The sequence below is a fragment of the Choloepus didactylus genome, chromosome 11 (assembly GCF_015220235.1).
Source record: "Choloepus didactylus isolate mChoDid1 chromosome 11, mChoDid1.pri, whole genome shotgun sequence".
Lineage (NCBI taxonomy): Eukaryota > Metazoa > Chordata > Mammalia > Pilosa > Megalonychidae > Choloepus > Choloepus didactylus.
In genome coordinates, this window is record NC_051317.1 from 47126380 (window position 1) to 47132040 (window position 5661).

The following is a 5661-nucleotide window of genomic DNA, read 5'->3' on the forward strand; positions in this document are numbered from 1 at the left end:
TTAAGCTCTTCCTCAAATCTGAAGGAGAGTTTTTCTGGATAAAGTATTCTTGGTTGGAAATTTTTCTCTCTCAGAATTTTAAATATGTCATGCCACTGCCTTCTCACCTCCATGGTGACCACTGAGTAGTCAATACTTAGTCTTATGCTGTTTCCTTTGTATGTGGTGAATTTCTTTTCTCTTGCTGCTTTCAGAACTTGCTCCTTCTCTTCAGTATTTGACAGCATGATAAGAATATGTCTTGGAGTGGGTTTATTTGGATTTATTCTATTTGGAGTTCACTGGACATTTATGCTTTGTGTATTTATATTGTGTAGAAGGTTTCAGAAGTTTTCCCCAACAATTTCTTTGAATACTCTTTCTAGACCTTTACCATTCTCTTCCTCTTCTGGGACACCAGTGAGTCTTAAATTAGGACATTTTATTTTATCTACTGTATCCCTGAGATCCATTTTAATTTTTTTATTTTTTTCCCCATTCTTTCTTTTGTTCTTTCTTTTCCATTCTGTGGTCATCGAGGATGCTGAGTCATTGTTCAACATCCTCTAATCTTGTATTATGAGTATCCAGAGTCTTTTTAATTTGGCCAACAGTTTCTTTTATTTCCAGAAGATCTTCTATTTTTTATGTACTCTTGCAATTTCTTCTTTATGTTCTTATAGGGTCTTCTTTATGCCCTTTATATCCTCTGCCATGTTCTTCTTCATGTCCTTTATATCCTGTGCCCTGCTTTCATTCTTTGACTGTAGTTCTTTGATTAATTGTGCCAAGTACTGTGTCTCTTCTGATTGTTTCATTTGAGTGTTTGGGTTTGGGTTCTCCATATTGTCTGGTTTTATCATATGCTTTAAGATTTTCTGTTGTTTTTGGCCTCTTGGCATTTACTTTGCTTGATAGGGTTTTTTCAAGTTATAAAAAATACCAATCTAATTTTTCAGATCCACAACTTGGTGGCATTCACTTTCTCTGACTAACCAGCAAATGGCATCTGTCAGTCACCTATTCCCCTCCAGTAAGTTCTCCACAACTTTGTCTTTGTGGTGTGTGGGAAAATGATTCTTGTGGGGTTCAATTTGTGCAATCAGTTTGGATGTGTTGTTGGTGCTGTCTGCCCTGAATGTGGGGTGTGTGTCTGGGTGGTTAGGGAGGCAGGGCAGCTTTAATGTTCAAACCTCCCAGGTGTTCCTGGAGATTCAAGGCTGTTGCAAGGTCTAAGACTTCATTTCAGTCTTGCCACAGATTGTCTCTGCTGCTGAACCATAAGTCCCTGGCATTGATGTAGGGTCCCTGGGTTCTCCAAGTGGGCCCCCCTTCTCAGCTGTGATCTTCCAGGATCTCTCCTGTGGGAAGGCTGTGCTATATCACAGGTGTGCACAATTCCTCAAGGGAAGCCCCAGGCCACCAGGCCGTGCAGGGATGCAACCAGCCTGATGCAAAAATGGCTGAATGGGGAACCTCAAACCCCCTTTTTGCACAGCTCCACCTTCCCAGCTCTGGGACAACTAGCTGTGGGTGCACCCAAGGCCACTGTCCATGGCCAATATTGTGGCATGTGCATGGTGCCATGGGATACACTCCCTGTCAGACTGGGTTTCCTGGCATGGCTGTGGGCTGTGGGTCTGGCCCCGGGCAGGAGTGTCACCAGCACACCAGGGAGCTGGCTGCAAGTGGCATGGTTTCTTTCTCCTTTTGGCTCTCCCCTCTGCCCCCTTGGCCCTGAGGCAATCAGCAGCAGCCTGATGTGTAAAGATGGAGAAGTAAGAAGAGAATTTCACAGAAAGCAAGGAATTGGAGTGCTTTAAGAATGGTGAAATGATAATTAATTGAAAAGTAACCAGAAGGTAGAGCAATATGGAGCTATTAAATGTGGTCGCAGTTGACTCGTCTGGGGGAGGGTGGCGGCCGGTTGCTAAATCTTAGGCTCTCAGGATTGCTCCGAGGGTACCGGCGGCGGGGGCTCTTTCCCGGAGGCGAGGGCGAGGCGGGGGACTTGGCCAGGTCCCCGGCGGGAGGCGTGCAAAGTATGGAGGGCAGCGAGAAAGGAACAGGCGGGACACGTTTCTTTTAGGATGAAGAAAACCAAGAGAGAGCTTTATTGGGGGAGAGTACAAGCTTATATGGGGCGGTTTAGAGGGCGGGGTAGCTGTAAGGGTTAAAGGCTTGGATTGGTTCTGAGAGGACGCGGAAGCTGTTTGTCACGGGCAGGAGTTGCTCTGGCAACGGTGCATGTGCACTGGCGGTGGGGGAGTTGCACTGGCAACGGGGAGTGTCCGGGCAAGATAAGGGGGTGGGGAAAAGGCGGTTCCTTCCGGCAAGCCTCCTCTAACAGTGGTATTTTGGGTGAGGAAATGGGGTCTGCCTCCGGCCTCACTTTCCCAGGCCTGGGGGGCTGTGGAGGGCGCTGTCACCCGTACCCACTACCCTCCCCAGGGGTGGATCCGGTCCCCCAGCCCAGGCCCGCCAAGTTGAAGCATGTAATCAGTGTCCCGCATTTCCCCCTTCTTTTCTAATTAAAGGAAGAAGCTTACCGGAGAGGTCTGCTAAGGGATGAGGGAAGGGGGAGGTCGGGGAGGGGAAAAGGGGTTGACGGTGGCTCAGCGAGGCTGGAGCTCGGCGTTGGTGTGGCGCCCGGGCGCTCGACAGGGGCCTTGCTGCTTGCGGGATGGACGAAGGTGGGGGGATTAAAGTTGGAGGTTCAGAGAAGCTGGAGCTCGAGGTTGGTGCGATGTTCAGGCGATCGAGAAGGGCCTCGCGGTCGGCGGGTTGACCGGTGGCGGTGAGGTCGCAGAGGGTTGGTTGTCATCTCGGAGTAGGGAGCGTCAGAGGTGGCGAGTCGCTGGTACTGGACTTGCACGAGCGAGGAAAAAATAGCATCCGTTTGTTTCCTTACAAGCTGGAAAATTCTGCGGATAATGCAGGGTCCTAAGGTGAGAGCTAGAATAATCATTAGTAGGGGGCCGAGGAGAGGGAGGAGGTATGGGAGGAGGGGGGTAAAGATGTGGGACCAATAGCTGGTGGCTTCACGGTCTTTTTTGCGTTGTTCCAGTCCCTCTCGGACCTTTTTTAGGCTGTCCTCGGCGAGACCTGTGGAATTGGCATATACACAGCACTCTTCTCCTAGGGCGGCGCAGAGGCCTCCTTCTTTGAGGAGGAGAAGGTCGAGACCTCGGCGGTTTTGGAGCACGACTTCAGAGAGGGAATTGACAGAATTTTTAAGATGGGAAATAGCGTTTTGTAGGTGACGAATGTCCTCGTCAACAGCCGCCCGGAGGTGAGTTAGGGCGGAGCCTTGACTGGCTAATGCAGCGATTCCGGTGCCAGCGCCTGCAAGACCTAGGAGGGAGGCAATCGTGAGGACGGTGATGGGTTCTCACTTTTGCAGAGGGGCAGGGGCTGCAGTTCTTTCCAGGTGGAGGAAGAAGTCTTCCTCACTGTGGTATAGGACCCTAAGGATAAGGACAATTAGGAGGCAAGTTTCATTAGTTGTATTGAGGGTTTGCAAGTTAAGGCAGGGGGTAAGTCCTGTAGAGGAGCAGAGCCATAGGGAGGAGTTATGAGGAATGAGAAATTTTGCAGAGCTGCTGGGAGATGAGTAGTCGGCACAGGCTGTGAGGTTGGGAGAGTTACTTGAGCGAGGGCGGATGCACTTTCCTGTAAAGGAGACTGAATGAAAGGTTAGGGGGACGGCAGAGGTATTCCAATTACATTTCGAGGGGCTGTCCTCTGTGTTTTCCGAAAAGGAGAGGTTGGAGGCAACTGGCTCATACAGGGGGGAGGAAGTGGAGAGGCAAAGCCAACAAGAGGAGGTAAGATTGGGGTTGGAGGAATTCACTGAGGTGAAGGCCGCTTGGATAAGGCCAAGGAGGGGAGAGGAGTGACGGGCGGGGGGCGGACGAGGTTGGGGTGGTGGTGTTGGCAACGCGCCGTTTGCAGCTGAGGTGCGGCTGGTTGGAGCTGAGGTGCGGCTGGAGAGCTGTGGAAAAAGGGGGTTAATGACTTGGTTGGGACCTATGGCAGAGGGGTTTTTTTATGAATAACAAACACTGGCGAATTATAGGGACTAGTAGAAGGCTCTATGTGGCCAGCGTCTAATTGTTCTTGGACAAGGGCTTGGAGTGTTACTAATTTATGCGTGGGAAGGGGCCACTGCTCCACCCATATAGGTTCCTCAGTATCCCACTGCAGAGGAACGGGCGCTGGAGGTGTTAAACAAGCAGTGGCGCACATTATTGGGGGGGCTGCGTGGTAAGCACTGCCCCAGAGGCGGCGAGGATGTCACGGCCCCATAAAATTTGGTCTATGGTGTGTAGAAATAACGGGCGGAAGGTGCCTGAGTGGCCCTCTTCATCCTCCCACTTAATGGGTCTCATGGCCTGAAGAGAATTAGAGGTACCGGTGGCTCCCACTACCGAGGGACCATCGAGAACCATGCACATGGTGGCATACTGAGCAGGCATGCAAGAGACTTCTGCCCCTGAATCGAGCGTGCCTGTGTACCATTGCCCCTCTATTCTTAACTTACGAGTAGGCTTTTCTGGGGTGATAGGGACTGTCCAGAGAAGCGTTTTACTGCCGGTGAAGTGATTAGTTTTATTAGAACCGGCCGGCACGCTGCCTCTTAGGGGCGGGGCTGAGGCTTGCCCCGCTTGGAGTTTAAAGCTTGCTCAGTGCCCTGGCGCTGACTGCCGTCAGGGCACCAGGGATAGCAGAGGTTTTTTAAGCTATCCTTGCTAAGATCTCTGGGGCTGCTCTTGCAATCTCGCGCCCAGTGATAGCCACGCTGGCAGCGTGGGCAAGGAGTGGGAGGGGGGCGCCCATTACGCTGCATGAAAGGCGGGCGGTTGACTTCTGCATTGGGGCACTCCCGGGCAAAATGACTGCTCTGCCCGCACTTAAAACAACCGGTGGTGGCGGCTAAGGCGGCAGTGACAGCGCCAGAGACAGCCTGGGCTAGGGACGCGGCAGCTGGGTCAAAGGCGCTGCAGGCGAGTATCCAATCGCATAGGCTTTTCTCCCGCAAGGGAAGAATAGCCTGCTTGCAAGGGGGATTGGCTCCCTCGAGAATGAGTTCTCGAGCGAGAGCCAGTTGGGCCTGGGGATCATTAACCTTTCGAGCGCAGGTTTCCTCAACCCTAGAGACAAAGGTGGCAAAAGGCTCATTTGGCTCCTGGAGGAGCTTGGTGAATTTAGTAGGCCGACAGGCGGAACAGTTGGCAAAAGCTCGCAAGGCGATTCCCCGAAGGATAGGCCAAAAGGTGGCAGGCGCATTAATATAGGCGGATGCATTTATAAACGCTCCCGTGCCCAAGTAGGCTTCGGGGTGATGATAGACTCCAGTGGCTGCGTCTTGCTCGCTTTGCTTAGCTGCTTCCGCCTAGAAGTGAGCACGCCAATCTACAAACTGGCCGGGGTTAAGAATGGAACGGGCAAGCGAGGCCCAGTCTTGGGGGAGGCAAAAGTTCATGGCGATATCCTGTAGTAATTGGGAAGCGTATGGGCTACCTAACCCGTCTTCCTTGATGGCCCTGCGAAGCTGCTTGATAGTATCAGAGTCAATGGGATACCAGTCATACGGTTTCTGTGGTGTGGGGGTAAGGTTAAGAGGAAAGCAGCGAAAAGCACGAGAGAAAGGAGGACGCGCTTGCAGAGGGCTTGGCGCGG